Raw genomic sequence first — 16,980 nt, forward strand, 5'->3', positions numbered from 1 at the left:
GGGAACAGACAGGATAAAAACAAAAAACTTCTATTCACGTTTTTTTGCTGGGCACAAATTGCCGCACAGAATAATGGTGATGATGATGTATATACCACCTTTGGGATTGAAAACGTCTTGCCGCATTTAAAAACAACATTATAAAATACGAAGGAGGTAAAAACGAGCTTGTTAAAAACAATAATTAAAATGCAGGTTACATTTAGAACCAGCAACTGAAATACAAGAGCGGAAAGTCATCCTCATTTATTTCAGGCTCCTCCTTCGTAAGAACCCGGACCCCGGCAGTGGAATCCTGTCCAGAGAGAGACGGCAGACCTTGCTGGGAGCGAGTCGCCTCTGACGCTCTCCAGGGTCCTGTAACTCCAGCCTGAGCGGTCTTTCTGCCAACGGACTGATTCAGCCGCTCTCAGACACCCACCATTGTGCCTTTGGCTTGCGGTCAGGTCAGGACCCTGGACAGCTACGGACGGTGCCGCTGGATCCCTGCTGCTCCTCTCTGGCGGTGGTGCTGCTGCGGAGCTGAGCCCTGCAGGATCTATTCTGTCCCCCACCAGCATGGTTTTGAATATCAACAGCCCACTTTATGGTTGTACATATATTTATATCTTGCCTTTCCTGATAACTCCTTGGCTGGGGCATGCAGAGTAGGATCTCCCCTCTGCTCTCCACGGAGCTGTCCTATGAGTACCAGAGCCTTGCTGGAGTTGGACCCAGCGGTGCCCTCCTAGTGGCACAGTCACCCGTTTTCAGAACTGGCCAGCTCGACCCCTCCAGGAAAACCACCCAAAGGGGCCTGAAGGAGGCAAAGAGAACGGAAGAGGATGGAAGCTTGGTCCAAGAAAAGCTCATGCAATTCTGGACTGCATCAAGAGACGTCTGCTGTTCAGATCAAGGGAAGTCATAGCGCTGCTCTATTCTGCCTTGCTCAGACCCCACCTGGAGTCCTGTGTCCAGATCTGGGTGCAGCAGTTTAAGGAGGATAATGACAAGCTGGGAGGTGTGCAGAAGGGGGTGACCAAGATGATCAAGGGTCTGGAAACCAAGCCTTATGAGGAATGGTTGAGGCGTTGGGGATGTTCAGCCTGGTAAGGAGACTGAGAGGAGATATGATAGCCATCTTCTAGTATCTAAAGGGCTGACACATGGAAGATGGAGCAAGCTTGTTTTCTTCTGCTCCAGAGGGTAGGACTCGAACCAATAGATTCAAATATCAAGCAAGGGGATTGTAACTAAACATCTGGTGGTAAGAGTTGTTCAACGCTGGAACAGACTCCATCGGAAGGTGGTGAACTCTCCTCCATTGAAAGTTGTAAAGCAGAGGTTAGATGGCGATCTGTCAGCAATTCTCGAACTGTGATTCCTGCACCGCAGGGGGTTGAATTGAATGACCCTTGTGGTCCCTTCCAACTCTTCAGTTCTATGATTCAATGATGTGGGGGAGGGCAAACCTTTGGGTTAGTCGAGCCTTTGATCTTTAATCATTTGAAGAGTCTCTGGATTACATATCTCATTTCTGCTCCTGTCCAGATTGGATTACAGGATAAATTGTGTGTCCTTCCTGTTTATTGTGTTCAGGATGGTTTGTTTTTTATCATAATTTTATTGTTTTCTGCTCTGAGAACTGTTTTTCTGCTCCTGAAAACCAGATGATAAAAAAATGGAAATAAACAAAATAAAAGATTTTAATTAGATAAAGATTGCCTTGGGGAGAATGGATGGTTTGCTTGCATGGTCTGTTGAGGTGTGTGCAGTTCAGGGGTAGCTTAAACAATTAGCCATTGAGCGAAAATGGATTTCTAAAAAGTAAATAGGTGGAGCAAGGGGATCAGGACCATAGCTAGGGTGGCAGAGATGGCTACTGCTATGGCTCCAATCTGAATTCCCCTCATGCTTCTCACTTGCATTAGAAGGAAATCTTCCTTTGCCCTCAACAGGAATTCTCCTCTCAAAGCAAATGACAGACACTGAGGAATCCACAGCAGAAGCCAAAGATTAAAGCCCCCACTCACCCCATGTCAGGGACTTGATCGAAATTGAGGGCTCTGAATCTGCCATTTACTTTTAAAACAAGCACCATCTTTGCAATTGCTAATTGTGCAGGTGGCCTCGTGCCTGGTCTGGGTGTGAAATGTCATCTTCTAGGTGAGATCTTTCTAGTCCTGCAGCGACAGGGGAGCAGAAAATGTGGTGGATTTTTCTGGCAGGAAAGTCCTGAAAGCTTTGGATATGTAGTTGGTTCACGGTGACATCACCCTCACCATCATACAAATCCAGGAAATGTTTAAATATTTAAGATTCCCAATTCTGAAGCATGTTTGATTGGAGCAGCCTCAGAGAGGTGTGCAAGGAACTCTTGGGATAACGTGAGAGTATTCTCGATCTTGGGATGACTGAGCAGCTGGGCTTTTGCCAGTCTCATTTTAATAAACACATATCACTCTCCATCCTGTTCAGGCTTAGGAAGAAATAAAACTCCATTCTAGCATTTGATATAGGACCAGGGGCTGTACTCTGAGAAACATTACCCAGAGCAAAGACCCCTCACCCCAATTTCAAGGCAGAATTGGGGATACATCTATGAAGGTGCAGGATATCCTGTGGCTGAGGGTCTCAACAGAGTCTTTGCTGGATAGCTCAGTTGGTTAGAGCATGGTGCTGCTAATGCCAAGGTTGCAGGTTCAGTTCCCATAAGGGACAGCTGCATACTTCTGCACTGCAAAGGGTTGGACCTCAGGGTCCCTTCCAACTCTATGATTCTATTCTATTCTATTCTATTCTATTCTATTCTATTCTATTAAGGTTCTGGAAGTGCTGGCTGGGGCTGATGGGAATTGTAGTCCAAAACATCCAGATGACACCCACATCTCTTCTTCCCACCCATTTGGAGGGGTGTCATGGGACGTTCTTGCAGCTTGAGACAGGAAATTTGTTGGTGTGGACTGACACCCAGTAAAGCTTCCTTTTGGGTGGGGATGTTTGGCTGGCAATCAGGCTCGCAACACTCAAAGCTCAAAAGCCACCCCCCATAACCCCACCACACCATCATTGACAACAAGTGGCTTGGCTCACTTCCTTGAGCCACCTGCAATATTGCTGGCCCCATTCTGAGGCTCACCTGTTTGCTGAGGATGTGTGATGAGCAGCTGATGGACAGGTGGCCAGCCCTGCCATTTGGACAAGGGGCTCAGCGAGTCTTTAAGATATGCCACCTGGGCAAGCTACTCAAACCTTGATTTGGCTGTGGCAGGATGGGAGAACTTAATGGGTCTGGGGCAGCTTCTTGCTTCAAAGATGCCACTATATCAACCTGGCACAGAGCAAGCTTCTAAACACACACGCACACGCACACGCACACACAAGCAATTTCTTCCAGCTCCCATTGTCCTTTCCCTTTCAGTCCTGTACCGGCTCCCCCTCCCCCCTTTCCAATCATCTCCTGCCACTGTCAGCTGTTGGCTGGGCTCCCAGGGATCAATATTGCATTAGCCCTCCATGCTGCATTCATGCAAATGACAACTGAGCTGGTCAGCCTGTCCAGGCAGGCGGCAGATTGTGGTGAGATTTTAGGGAGGGGGCACCAAGGCAGCAAGGCAAGAGCAATGTGGAGAAGAGGACTATCGATAGTTAGTAGCCATGATGGCCATTCTCTGCCTTCAATGCTTCTGAATAACACTTGCTGGAAACCAACGCAGGGGAGAGGGCTCTTGTGCTCGAATCCTGCTTGTGTGTAGGCTTCCCCCTGGGGCATCTGATGGGCCCTGTGAGAACAGGGTGCCGGACTAGATGAGCCACTGGCCTGATCCAAATTTAAGGCTCTCCTGAGGTTCATCCTCCATCGTCAGAGGCAGCAATACTTCTGAGTCCCAGTTGTTGGAAGCTAGAAGATGGGAGAGTTGCTCTCGTGCTCGGGTTGAGCATGCATCTAGGATGCTGGACTAGACGGGGCCTCCTGTGGCCTGATTCATCTGGGCTCTTCTTAGGTTCTTAGGTTCTGTGTCGTGTGTTATATGCCAGTCGTGGGCTGGGCCAGAGGCAGAAGGAACTTGCCTTGGGGAACAGTGGTTCTTATGGTATGAACCCAAGACTGGAGGAGATGAAAAGAGGCCCCTTGTTTAGTCTGACACTCTAACCCAGGGATCAGCAAACGTTTTCAGCAGGGGGACGGTCCACTGTCCCTCAGACCTTGTGGGGGGCCAGACTATATTTTGGGGGGGAAATATATGAACGAATTCCTATGCCCAACAAATAACCCAGGGATGCATTTTAAATAAAAGGACACATTCTACTAATGTAAAAACACGCTGATTCGCGGACTGTGCACGGGCCAGATTGAGAAGGTGATTGGGCTGGATCCAACCCCCAGGCCTTAGTTTGCCTACCCATGCTCTAACCAGTACACCACGCTGGCCGCTGGCTCATAATGAATAAATAAACTCTGTCTTTTGCCTCCCGGAGGTATTTTTAAAATGTGTTTTTAAACGTGTCCTTTATTTATGCACCCCCCACCTCATAGCACACCCCAGCCCACATTTTTACACCTTACTGCAATGGACGACCTTGGAAGATAGTGAATTCTCCTTCCTTGGAGGTTTTTAAGGAGAGGCTGGGTGGCCATCTGTCAGGGATGCTTTACCTGAGATTCCTGCGTTGCCGGGGGTTGGGCTAGAGGACCTTTGGGGTTCGTTCCAACTCTATGATTCAATGATGGGCATTCAGATGTAGGACATTTTAAATGGGAAAGAGACAGACCTAAGCCAAGGATCCTTCCAGCATCTAAGTTTTGTTAAACAGCTGGCATGGGTAAGATCCACCAGGCAGCTAAAGCTTGGTGCTCAAGTCCAGCTTTCTAATTTGAGGTATTTATTCAATAACTCAAGAGTAAAATGAAGGAGATAAATATGAGTTTGCTTTGAAATGAAAGATAAAGTGGTATTGTCTAACTAATCCCCACACTTGAAATAGAACTTGAAATCAGTTGCAGGAACTTACATAACAGAGAAATTTCCTTCATCCTCCCAGGTACCAGGGTTCTGTTCTGGAAGGGACCAGGCAAAGTTTCCCCAGGAAAGTAGGGAAATGGAGGGGGCAGAAGCTAGTAAAAGGGGGTATGAGATGTCTACCCTTGGAGGAAGGAGGAGGAAGAGAGATGGTGTAAATGGAAAAGAACCCCCCCCCCCGCCGCTGCTGCCCTTGAGTTTTCGTCAGAGAAGAGACAAATGCCGCCTTGTGTATTGGTGAAGGGGCTAGCTGGGGCTCAACATTTTGCACTGATTCTTGGGGAAGGGGGCTGCTGCTCAGAGGCAGAACACCTGCTTCACATGCAGAAGGTCCCAGGTTCAATCCCTGGAATCTCCAAGAATGGCTGAGAACGTCCCCTGCCTGGGGGAAAAAAGACAGTCATTGTAGACAATGCAATGAACTATAGGGACCAGGATGTGGACACAAGGAGAGCCCTGATGGATCCGGTCAGTGGCCCATCATCTTGTTCTCCAGTGGCCAACCAGTTGTCTCAATGGTAAGCCCCCAGGCAGGACCCGAGCACAAGAGCCCTCTCCCCTCCTGTGTCTTCCAGCAAGTGGTCTTCAGAAGCATTGCTGACTCCCACCATGCAGGCAGAGCACAACCATCATAGTTGGGAGTCCTCCATGAATCTGTCTAAGGCAGCTTCCTCCTTTCCTGACTGAGGTGTCCTCCTGTCCCTTTTGGGGTGCTCAGCAGCTTTATCATTGCAGCTTTGACTCATGTGGATTAGCCAAGGATGCTTTGCTCCTTCCTGTGGGAGGAGCCAGAGGCAATGACAGACAGATCCAGCTCATTATAGTTTTGTCCAGCTCCTCCCCTCTTGCTGAGTTCTGCAAGGACAATACTAAGACTGTGCAGAGGTTGGATGAGCATTTGTCATGTATGATTTAATTGATTTTCCTGCATTGCAAGGGGTTGAACTAGATGATCCTTGGAGCCCCTTCCAACTTTATGATTCTATGACAAGGAGGAGGAGGAGGAGGAAGCAGCAGCAGCAGCTAGCTGGGTTTCCCACCCCTTGAGCTGGTTGTATGAAAGAAGGCAGGCAGGTGGGGGATGGCTAAGGGCAGGCTGAGGTTGGTCCTGCCAAATAAACATTTAAGAGCTGCGCCTGTGAAGATCTCCTGTTCTGTGGAAATCCCACTGCAAGAGAGCTTGTCAGGCTGGAAATGGAGAAGCCAATGTTTAATCTGTGCCAAGGGATCGGTTCCAAAAGGAAACGGCAGGAAGAAAGTCAGTGCAGTGTGTTCGTCAGCATGTTGGGCTGGGACCAGCGAGATCCAGGTTCATGTGGCTGTGGGTGACCTTGGGCCAGCCCCTCTTTAAAAAGGAAGAGCCCTTGCTCAGTGGAGGAGCACTTGCCCCAGGTACAATCCCTGCTGGCATTTTCAGGAAGGACAGAAAATGCCCCCTGCTCATCACCCTACTGAGCTAGGCAGAACAATGCCTTGACTCTAAAGATAGCAAGTTCCTATGCTTGGCCTAGTCACCGGAGGCGAGTTACAGTGTCTTCTAGGCGATCAGGAGAGACTCAGCTGGGTGACATCACTTGGAGCAGAACCAGCAAGCCGGGGGAGGAGGGGACCCCACCAGAGGACACACTGCCTGGTTAGGGACTCCTCAAATCCAGCACTCACCCTGGACCTCAGCCTGTTGGTGGGGGCATTACTGAGCTGTGAAGTAAAAAAATGCAGCTTCCTGCTCCCTTCTCTGTCTCTCTGGCCTACCTTGCAGGCTTCTTGGGAAGATGAAATTGATGTGTGTGTGTGTGTGTGTGTGTGTGTGTGTGTGTAGGTGGTGACAGGGAGAGGGGAGAAACCATGTATGCTGCCCATGCTGCTCCTTGGAACAAGGTGACCAGTATGATAAATTGGCAAAATAAATAATAAGAGTTTTTGACAACGAACAAAGGATGCCTCTGAGCAGATGTTGTGTTTTATGCTTTTAAATTTCAGACGATAATGGCATTGGTATGTTGGAACCTGCTTTGTGGATGATGAAAAGGGAGGGGTCCGAAAGTCTACTCAGTAAACAGATGGACCTATTTCTGTCGAGTCCCCCCGCCCGCACTGGGGCTTCTAGGGGGGGAAAGGTCGTGACCCCCAGCCAGGACTTGAGAACCCCTAGAGCTTGGGCAGGGAAGCCAAAACAGTCTCGCTCTCAGCCAGCTACCCAGCGTCCCCCCCCCCCCTTCCAAGGAGCAGCAGCCTCGGTGGCTGCTGCATTCATTGTTCACCTTCGTCTCCCGCCCCCCCCCATCTGAAAGGCGGAGCCCTGTGGGCGGGGGAGGAAGAGGAGGAGGCTGAATTGCGCGGGTGTCCCTCCCGGGTGGGGTGCAGGAGACCCGGGGCCCCGGCCTGGTCCCCCGCTTGGTTGGCAGAGAGGGAGGGCGCGAGGGAGGGGCCGAGCCGGGGCGGCGCTTGGAGGAGGCGGAGGCGGGAGGAGGTGGCGGAGCCTCCGCTGCTGCTGCCGCTGCCGCCGCCGCTCCCGGACCCTCCTGCATCTCCGCCTCGCGCATCTTCTCCTGCATCTTCTCCATCCTCCTCGGGCATCTCCTCCTGAGCATCCCTCGGCCCCAGGAGGAGGCGGGCGAAGGCAGGACCAGCCCCGGCCATTGTCTTTGGCCGCCGCCGCCGCATCGCCTCCCGCCCTCCCTCCCGCCAGCAGGTACCCCGAGGCTGCGCCCTTGCGGTGGGGGGAGGAGGGAGGGAGAAGCGGGGTGGGGTTCCCTCGCAGCCTATGGCGCTGTGGGGAGGGGAGGGAGAGGGGCCCCCCTCTTTGGACAGGGTGTGGGCTGGGGCCAAGGCGGCGTCCAGGATACCCCCCCCCCACAAACACACACACCTCATTGGTGCCAAGTCTGGGGGAAGGGAGTGGGGCTGCGGTACCAGCTCAATGGGGGGGAGGTCCTCGCCCAGCTTTCTCTTTGGACTGGAGGTGTGGGGCTGCGTGTATGTGCGGGGGGGATGATCTTGCTAAGACGAGGGTTGGAGGGGCAGAGGAGGCGAGCCGGGGACATTGGGGCGGCCGCGGGGAGGGGGCGCTGGTCGCGGAGTGTCGCCCTTTCCCCAAACCTCGCCTCGACGCGCGTCTCTCGCCATAGATAACCCCGGGGAGGGCGGCTGCCTGGGAGGTGGGGAGGAAGAGTGCTTGTTGTCCATCACGCCGCCTCCTTATCTCCCAAGGTTGAGGTTATCTGTCGGCTGCCGCCAGTTTGCGGGGCTTGACATCTGAGATGCCCCGGTGGGGTTTTTGTTGTTGTTGTTGTTGTTGTTGTTGTTGTTGTAGTATGGTGATGATGCCCTTTGGACGGTCCTTCCTCTGCAAGCCGCTCCTCTCCCCACCCTCCAATTCCACCCAGATATTCGGGTTTTCCACTTCCAAAGTCTGGGGCTGTATCCTGTTGGTGCAAATAAAATATTCTCAGATCTCGGATGCCTGGAGGTTGGTTTGGGCACTGTTAGCATGCCTCCTCCTCCTCCTCTTCCTCCTCCTCCTCCTCCCACCGAAACTCCGAATTCTGAGATCTGGGCAGCGGCGGCGGCGATATTATTCGATGGCAGCAGCAAATCTGCAATCCCCGTTTAGCTCTGCTTCATTATTTACTCGCCGCCAGTGAGCTGAGCCTGCCTCAGCCTGGAGAGCCTTTGTTAGCAAGTATTAATATTTGGTGTTGAAAATCAGCTTTGCCCCCCGCCCCGGGGCAGAGGCAGCTGGCATCTTGGCGTTTCTTTTGCCTTGGAAAGGATGCCGAGAGGCATTTTGTGGGCGCTTTTCCCCTGCAGGGCGACAAGGCTCCCTTTCTGACACCACCGTGTTGTGTGTGTGCAGAGGAGCCTTGCTAAACGAGTGTAATGTGCTGTCTAGCGGGTGGGGGGGTAGGGAAGGCTCCGAGGATCAATGAAAAATGGTCTTCTCGTGGTGCTTGCCGAAGTATCCCCCGGCTTCAAGGCGCTGGGTTGTGTTGTGTGTGGAAGGATCTCAACACCCTCAGATTGCTCTGCTTACAACCCTCTTTCCACCCCCATTCCCAGCTCCACGTATGTCTGGCACCCTCTCTATCTGTGCTTTGCAGGAGTGGTCTTTTATCGGGGTGTGCGCGAGGCAATGTTGGTGGGGGGCTTGCGTGGCGGTGGGGTGGGAAGCTAAAAGGAGGCGTTGTGTGCAGAAACCATCCTTTCCCCAACACACAGAGAAATGGATCCCTGCAAAACAGCCCCTGCACAAGCCTTTGTCATGCGGCGTGAAGCTCCCTCCCTCTCTTATGGCGAGGGGGGTTTTGAGGGAAAGGGGGCTGCTTGCAAAGAAGGGGGGGTCATTGGCTCCTTTGGGAAGGGCTGGGGTTGGGAGAGAAGCGGGGGCTTTGAGAACAGGTCCTGCCTTAGCCCCCGCCAAAGGAGGATTGTCTGGCTGGTCCTTCTCCCTTGGCGTGTTGCAGACATTTATATTATTAATTTGGTATTGTGGATTACCTCTCTCTTGTGTGCTGCTGCCCCCCAATCAGATCCTACCACAACATCAATGGCAATATCATGTCCGAATTTAAGGGGGAGGACATTTCAGGAGAGAGAGATTGGCAAAGAGTGTCACAGTTGCCTTGAATAAACACACACACATATACACACAATTTTTTATAAAATCTGCTGGCGATTTGCTTTTATTCACAAGGGTCTTTTCTTTAGGATTAAAAGAAGAAGGAGAAGCTCAGAAATCCCCACCTCCCTCCTTGCAAATAAATAAAACCGCCACATGATTCTCTCTCTGGGAAAATCAGCTCCCTCCAAAGGGGAAAGCCATCATATTCAATGGTGCTAATTAATTTTTATTAAGAAACCAAAGGGATATTTGTTAGCCCAAGAAAAATCTTTGAGCTGCACCAGCTTCCAGTCAGAGAGGAGAGGAGAGAAGCATGACAAATATGTTTTCCAGAGGAGCACCAGGAAGAAAAATGACACAACCAGGAGGAGGAGGAGGGCGGAGGGCAGGTACTTACAGCGGCTCAGGTGTGGGGCTCTCCTTCGAGCACACCTGATGCTGCAGCCTCAGCGCTTTGGCCCCAGGGATGGTGGCCAGGCTCAAGCACAGGGAGGGGAGGTGGTGCCTGGGCAGCAGGGAGGGGGGACTCCAGGACAGGAGTCTTTCTGGAGGGGAGAGAACAGCCTTGGATGCATTGCTGGGTGCAATGCCACTGGGCTTGAAGAAGCGAGAGGATGGGCTCTCTCCCTCCCGTGTGATAGGCTCGCTTTGTTCACACTGGGAGGGGACTGCTCCTGGCTTAGGGGGATCTCCTGTTGCTGTGAGAAATTGGGGCACCCTGTTAGGACCAACCATGCCTAAGGGACCCTCTGCCGGCCAAGCATCGTAGTGGTCAGATCAGTCAATAATATCCTTTAACATCCCAAATAATGTTTTCAGCATAACAGGGTGCTCTCCGATTCTTGTATCATAGTCTTGAATCTTTATGAGAGAGCGGGTTGGACTAGATGGCCCTTCGGTTCCCTTCTCACACTACTATTCAGTGACAGACAGAAGGACTTGCTTAAGGCTGCTCAGGTCTCTGATATACCCCATTCCCACCCTACAGAAAGCATGCAAGCCATTGGCTCCTGGTCTATTATTTAGAATTTGCTGGGCTTTGAAGGAAGTGATTATTATCCCCACTTTGTGGAACACAGGAACTGAGAGGCGGCAACCTGTTGGAGGTCTGCACAGTTATCCCTCTGCATACCACCTGCTTTTGTGTGGGCAGCACACAAAGACACACAGCAGGCATTATGGAGTGGGAGAAGGTAGCCAAGCCGACTCTGTTAGTTGCTATCAGGTAGGTGTTAAGCTTGGTGGGATCTTCTGCATGTGGCCAGAAGGCTCATCCAACAACGTTCTTCAAGGGCCACTTGGAATTTGTCATGCACTAGGAAGAGGAGAGCTATTTCTGAATGTCAGCCTGCTATGGGATGGTGACTGCCTGCCTGCCTGCCTTCCAAAGGGAGTTTGGTGCCCGCCATGTTTCTCTCTGCAGCTCCACCTGGAGAGGCAGCAGGACACAAATACCTCAGATCAGTCCACTTTATGTGTTATTCACAGGCCCAGTACCTGCTCTCAAGGAGTGCACTGAAAAGGTATCCTCAGCTGCCTGGGGGTGAGGAGACCTGTGATGGGGCACATGTCCTGCAAGCAGAAGGGACCAGCCTCAGTCCTTGGCATCTCCAGGCAGGGCTGGGAAATACCCCTGCGTAAGAGTCAATGCCAGCCACTGACTGTAGAGAGTATTAAACTTGATCCAGAGGCTTGGGCCTCTGGATGTCACTGGACTACAGTTCCCATCAGCCCTTGCCCTTGGCCATGCTGGCTGCAGGAGCTGATGGGAGTTGATGTCCAACAAACTTGCCTCCTCATGAGCTTGATGGCCCACTGGTCTGACTTGGCCAAAGGCATCTTCCCATGTCTTATGCCAGCATTGGGCCTTCTTGCACTAAGTCAATTCAACATTAATTTGGCCAGGGATGTGGAGTCATTGCTCAGGGCTTGCTCTTGACAACCTGAAATAGGACCAGGGGATTATTCTACCCAAGCCTGGACCATCAGAAGAACTTTCATATAACTCCTAGGCATGTTTGCTTTGTTTCTTCCATGGGAAAAAGGGAGTGTCAGTGGCCTGTCTCCAAAGAGATAGAATTGCAGAGTTGGAAGAGGCGCCAAGGGTCTCTAGTCCAACCCACTCCCCCTGCAATGCAGGAATCATAAGAACATAAGAAGAGCCTACTGGATCAGGCCAATGGCCCATCTAGTCCATTGCAATGGTCGAGCAAAGTAATTTTTGAATCAGGACTTAATGCTCTGACATCCCTCCACTTTAGATAGCAATGTGCAGGTTAGTTTTCCAAAATGTGGTCAGCCATGCCTGCTGTATGGAGTGGAAGTGTCATTCTCCTTCTGCTGAGTGGAGCCCTGATCCTCTGCCCCAAAGCCCTGGCTGGACTCTGCATGTTATTCCAATTACAGATGGTGGGCATTAAATAGCTGCTAAAGAAATGGCGTTAGCACCTGTTTGCGGTGACTGCATAGAATTACAAGGCAGGCCCCTTCATCTCCCCACCAATGAGGGAAATGGACTGAAATGATTATTGGGGTGTGGGCAAGGCCAGGCAGCACATTCTGGGCTCTCTTAAGAGTGGTCAAACAGGCACCAAGCATGAGGAGTTCTCTTGCAAAGCCTCCTTAGCAATAAATGGAAGCCCCACAAGTTCACGCTTGGCTTCACTTAGGCACATGCAGAAGACGTTTGTGACAGATCAGGCCCCGTGTTAATGAATGGGTGGTTGAGTCCCTGCACAGAACACCAGGATGTCCCAAGCCAGCCTGAGAATGTGTGCCAATTCCACTTGCAAAATTTGGGTTCAGGCAGAGGAGCTATCTCTCTGAAAAGGTTCTTTCTTGTGTGCTCTTACTCTCTCTCCAAACACACACACACACACACATATATGCACACACACTTTTCTGCTGTATAGTTTACAGAGCTTCCCTTTGGAATATTTCGCTGGAGGAAGGCGTTATCACTTCAGGTTTTTTTTAAAAAAAAGAAACGGCAGCATAAAGCTCTTGAGAATTCCTCTTTCTGCTGGAGTTCCTTATCATCCACTTGCAATGTTCACATTAGAGTTCAACTTCCTTTAATTCATTCCAGATTTGTGTGTGTGTGTGTGTGCAGATGCTGGTTTTTCCTATATAAAAAAAGGACTCCTCACCCTATGTTGCTTCTTCCTCCTTCGCAGCCTGCCTTGCCCCTTCTCTCCCTACCCACCCACCCAATGATAAAACAAAACCTCCACTGTGACAAATGGATACCTCAGGATGGGGCAGCCACTGCCTACCCCCCCTCCAAGGCATGTCATTCTGTGGGCTCAGGCTGCTTTGTCCTCTTACCGAATGGTTTAAAGTGTTGGCCCAGATAAATTTTACATGAATAATTTCTCTCCCTGCAGCAAGAAAATACACAAAACAAGCCCTTCGGCTGGCTATAATTGAATTTTTTTTCCTGGGTACCTGAAATGTGATTTGTGCTGGAGGAGGGTTGGGGTGTGTGTTTTGCTGGTGTGGATTTGAACCTAATCTTGCAAACTGGCTTTAAAAGCTGATCTTGTCATGAGAGAGAGAGAGAGAGAGAGAGAGAGAGAGAGAGAGAGGCCTTCTGGGCTGTGCCAAGAGCAGAGCTGAGGGTCTTTCTGCAGCCTCAAAGATTAAATTTATATTTCTGTGTCCACCAGGCGAAAGGGCCTTGTAAATCTATTAAGAGAGCAATCCTCTTTATTCCTTGTATATAGCATTTTTAATGTGAGAGAAGCTTGATATCTTTTACTTTGCCTATTCACAGAACATCCCTCTGAGGAATCTTCTTGCTAGCATTTAGAGCTATTCCCATCTCACATACAGAAGGACTGAGGCTGGCAGAGAATTACTTGCCTGAAGGCACACAATGCACCCCATAATTCCTGGTGCAACCCTCTGTCCGCTGACCTACCAGTTGGACCTTGGGTCACCATCATTTCTTGGGTCTCCTGTGACCTTCCCACCATCCCCTGGGTGGACTTAGCCTGCTGTGAGGTGAAGTGTGAGAGGGCCTTCTCTGTGGTGGCCCCACCAACTCTGGAATGCCCTTCCTCCAGAGGCTTAGATGGCAGAGACCCTGATGGGTTTTCCACTGGCAAGTAAAAGCTATTCTGTTCTCCCAGGCATTTGGAGCAAGGACACTAGAAGAGCCCTGCTGAATCAGGATGAAGGGGACCCATCCTGTTCTCACAGTGGCCAACCAGATGCCACAGTGGGAATCCTGGAAGCAGGACCGGCACAGCAGCTACACCCTCCCCTAGTGCATTTCCCAGCAACTGCTATTCAGAGCGTGTAAGAAAATTGGGGTTGGCTTTTACAGCCCAACTCCCCATTGAGAGATGTTGTGTCTCTCAGGTCCTCTATCAGTCAGAGATGCAAACAGAGATTTCCAAGGAAGCAAGGCAAGCTGATGCTTTTGATCTTTATTCCTCTGTTGCAACAGAGTCTCCCTCTTCCCCTTGCAAGGAGGTGAGGAGCAGAGAACAATAGTGACCACCTCTGTAATGGAAAGACACCCCCCCAAACAAAACCCCCAAACAAAATGGGTTGCATGTGTGAATCAGATCATGCTCAGATTTCATGCTACTCCAACATATTTATTTACAAGCCTGCCAATCTGTATGCCTGACAACACCTGATTATGGCTGCTTCTGGCCTGTCTGAAGCATCCTTTTGAAATGGTGAATACCTAGACTCAAGAATTCATTGTCAAGGGCCTTTTTCATTCCTGCATAGATATCTGCTCTTTTGACAGGTCAGCTAGGCCATTCAACACATACACGTCTCAAATGGTTTGCAGAGGGGCGACCTATCAGGAATTTGCTGCTAGTGACTTTAGGGGGACTCTGAGCTTGACTAGGGGCGAAACATGGATGCTGTATTGCTCTCTACTATTTCAGACATGTGGTTTATGCACACATATATATGTCTGTTTACCTTGCACACTTACACATGTGCATTTTGTTTATGACAGCTTAGAATTCATATAACAAGAGCCTACTGCTTCCACCAATGGAGGCAGAACATAGTCATGGCAAGACACCTCCAATAGCCTTTTCCTCCATAAATTTGTCCAATCCTCTTTTAAAGCCATCTAAATTTGTGGCCCTCACTACCTCTTGTGGGAGGGAGTTCCATAGTTTAACTATGCACTGTGTGAAGAATGTACTTTGTCTGTCCTGAATCGTCCAACGTTCCATTTCATCAGATGTCCCCAAATTCTAGTATTATGAGAGAGAGAGAGAAGGTTTCTCTATCCACTTTCTTCACACCATCAATAATTTTATGCACCTCTTACCATGTCCTCTCTTAGTCACCTTTTCACTAAACTATACCCAGCTCTGCAATATCCTTTTTGAGGTGAGGCAACCAGAACTGAATGCTTTATTCCAAATGTGGTTGCACCATATAGATCTGCATAATGACCTCATGATCTTGGCAGCTTTATTTTCAATCCCTTTTCCTAAACCCTAGCATGATGATATTCACATTTTTCACAGCTGCTGCACACTGGGTTGACAGCTCCATCCAGCTATCCACTATGACCCCAAGGTCTTGTTCCTGGTCAGTCACTGCCAGCTCAGACCCCATGAGCGCATATGGGAAGCTAGGAATGTTTTTGCTCCACTGTGCATCACTTTACAATTGCTTGCATTGAATTGCATTTGCCATTTCACTACCCATCCACGCAGTCTGAAGAGAATGAGCAGAATTTTGGAGCTCCTCAGAACCTCTTTTTTTCGTTTTGTTTCAACCATCCTGGTATCATAAGTGGATTTGGTTCCCTCACTACTCCCCACTAACTCTAGGTTGTTCATGAACAAGTGAAAAAGCACGGGTCCAAATACTGATATTTGGGGGACTCCACTTTTTACAGCCCTCCCTTGGGAGAACTGTCCATTTTTCCTACTCTCTGCTTCCTGTTACTTTTCCAGTTCCTGCTCCATAAAGACAACATCACCTCTTATTCAAGAGTCTTTCATGGGGTACTTTGTGAAAAGTATTTGGGAAGTCTCTGAGTACACAGTGTCAACTGGATCATCTCTATATACTCTCAAAGAACTCTTAATAGGTTAGGGAGACTTGCAAAGCCATGCTGCACCAAACTTGTTCTTTATACCTAGGTAATTCTAGCTTTAACAGTACTTTGCACCAATTTCCCAAAAACAGACATTAATCTTACCAGTCTGTAATTTCCAGGATCCTTCCTGGGGCTTTTTTTTTATTTTTAATGTTATTATATATCGGCTACTTTCCAGTCCCCAGATACAGAGGCTGTTCCTAGGGAGAACTTACATATGTTTCTGAAAAAATCAACAGTGCCACATTTGAGTTTGTTAAGAACTCTCAGGTTGATGCCATCCAGACTTGATTAATCTGTCAGTTTTTAATTTGACAATGAGGCCTAGAGTTTCATCTCTCGTCACCATTATTTGCCCCAGTCCCTCAAACTTCCTTCCCTAGGAAGTTAGTTCTGGCACAGAAATCTGCCCTATATCTTCCACAGGGAAGACAGATGCAAAGCATTCATTCAGCTTCTAGGTGTAATCTCCTTGTCTTCCTTTAGCACACCATGTTCTCTCTTGTCATCCAAAGGTCCAAATGCCTCTCTAACTAGTCTCTTGCTACTAATCTTTTGCCGTTGCTTGTCTTTATGCTTTGAGCAATATTTTCATCAAATTCATGATGTAAGCAACCCTTATTGTCTGCTTGCATTTCTTTGCCAAAGTTTATGTTCCTTTTCGTTGTCCTCATTTGAACAAGACTTCCATTTTCTGAAGGAGCCTTCTTGCCTCTAATAGCTTCTTTGACTCTGCTCCTCTGACACCCTCTTGGCCTTGGCAGTACATTCCTTGATACGCATTATACATTCTAACTGAGCTTCTGTTATTGTGGTTTTGAACAACCCCCAAAGCGTTCTGGAAACATTTGATCCTCCAGACTTTGCCCTTCAACATTGTTTTAACCAATCCTTTCATTTTTGAGAAGCTTCCTCTTTTGAAGTCAAATGTGAATGTTTTGCATTTTCTTGGCACTGTGGCCACTGTTCCCAATCACTTGCATCTCACACCAGATTCTGGGTACCACTTAAATTTAATTCCAGGGCCATACCCCCCAGCAACCCCTCTGCCCTATGACTAACCGTTACAGGGCACAGTCATTTCACCTCTTTGTCGTGATTGTAACACTTACATAGCCAGTTGATGTGAGGGTGATTGAATTCACCCTCTACTACAACATCTCTCTTGGATGCTTCCTTCATTCTTCATCTCAAGATCACACTGGGCATTGTGGTCAGAGAACAATAGAACAACCCCAGTACCAAATTACTCTTGGGGCCCAGTATTG

The 16,980-nt window shown here is 49.4% G+C and overlaps 1 protein-coding gene across 1 annotated transcript in view; it reads left to right on the forward strand.

Annotated features, from left to right (window-relative positions):
• The first annotated feature begins 7,324 nt into the window (after positions 1–7,324).
• Positions 7,325–16,980, forward strand: part of NRXN2 (neurexin 2) — a 355,281-nt gene continuing 345,625 nt past the window's right edge. Inside the window, exon 1 of the mRNA XM_080985831.1 lies at positions 7,325–7,692. The gene's annotated coding sequence lies outside the window, so the exon portion shown is untranslated. The remainder of the gene's footprint in view (positions 7,693–16,980) is intronic.

The sequence above is a fragment of the Podarcis pityusensis genome (assembly GCF_964106645.2).
Source record: "Podarcis pityusensis genome assembly, chromosome: 16".
Classification (NCBI taxonomy): domain Eukaryota; kingdom Metazoa; phylum Chordata; class Lepidosauria; order Squamata; family Lacertidae; genus Podarcis; species Podarcis pityusensis.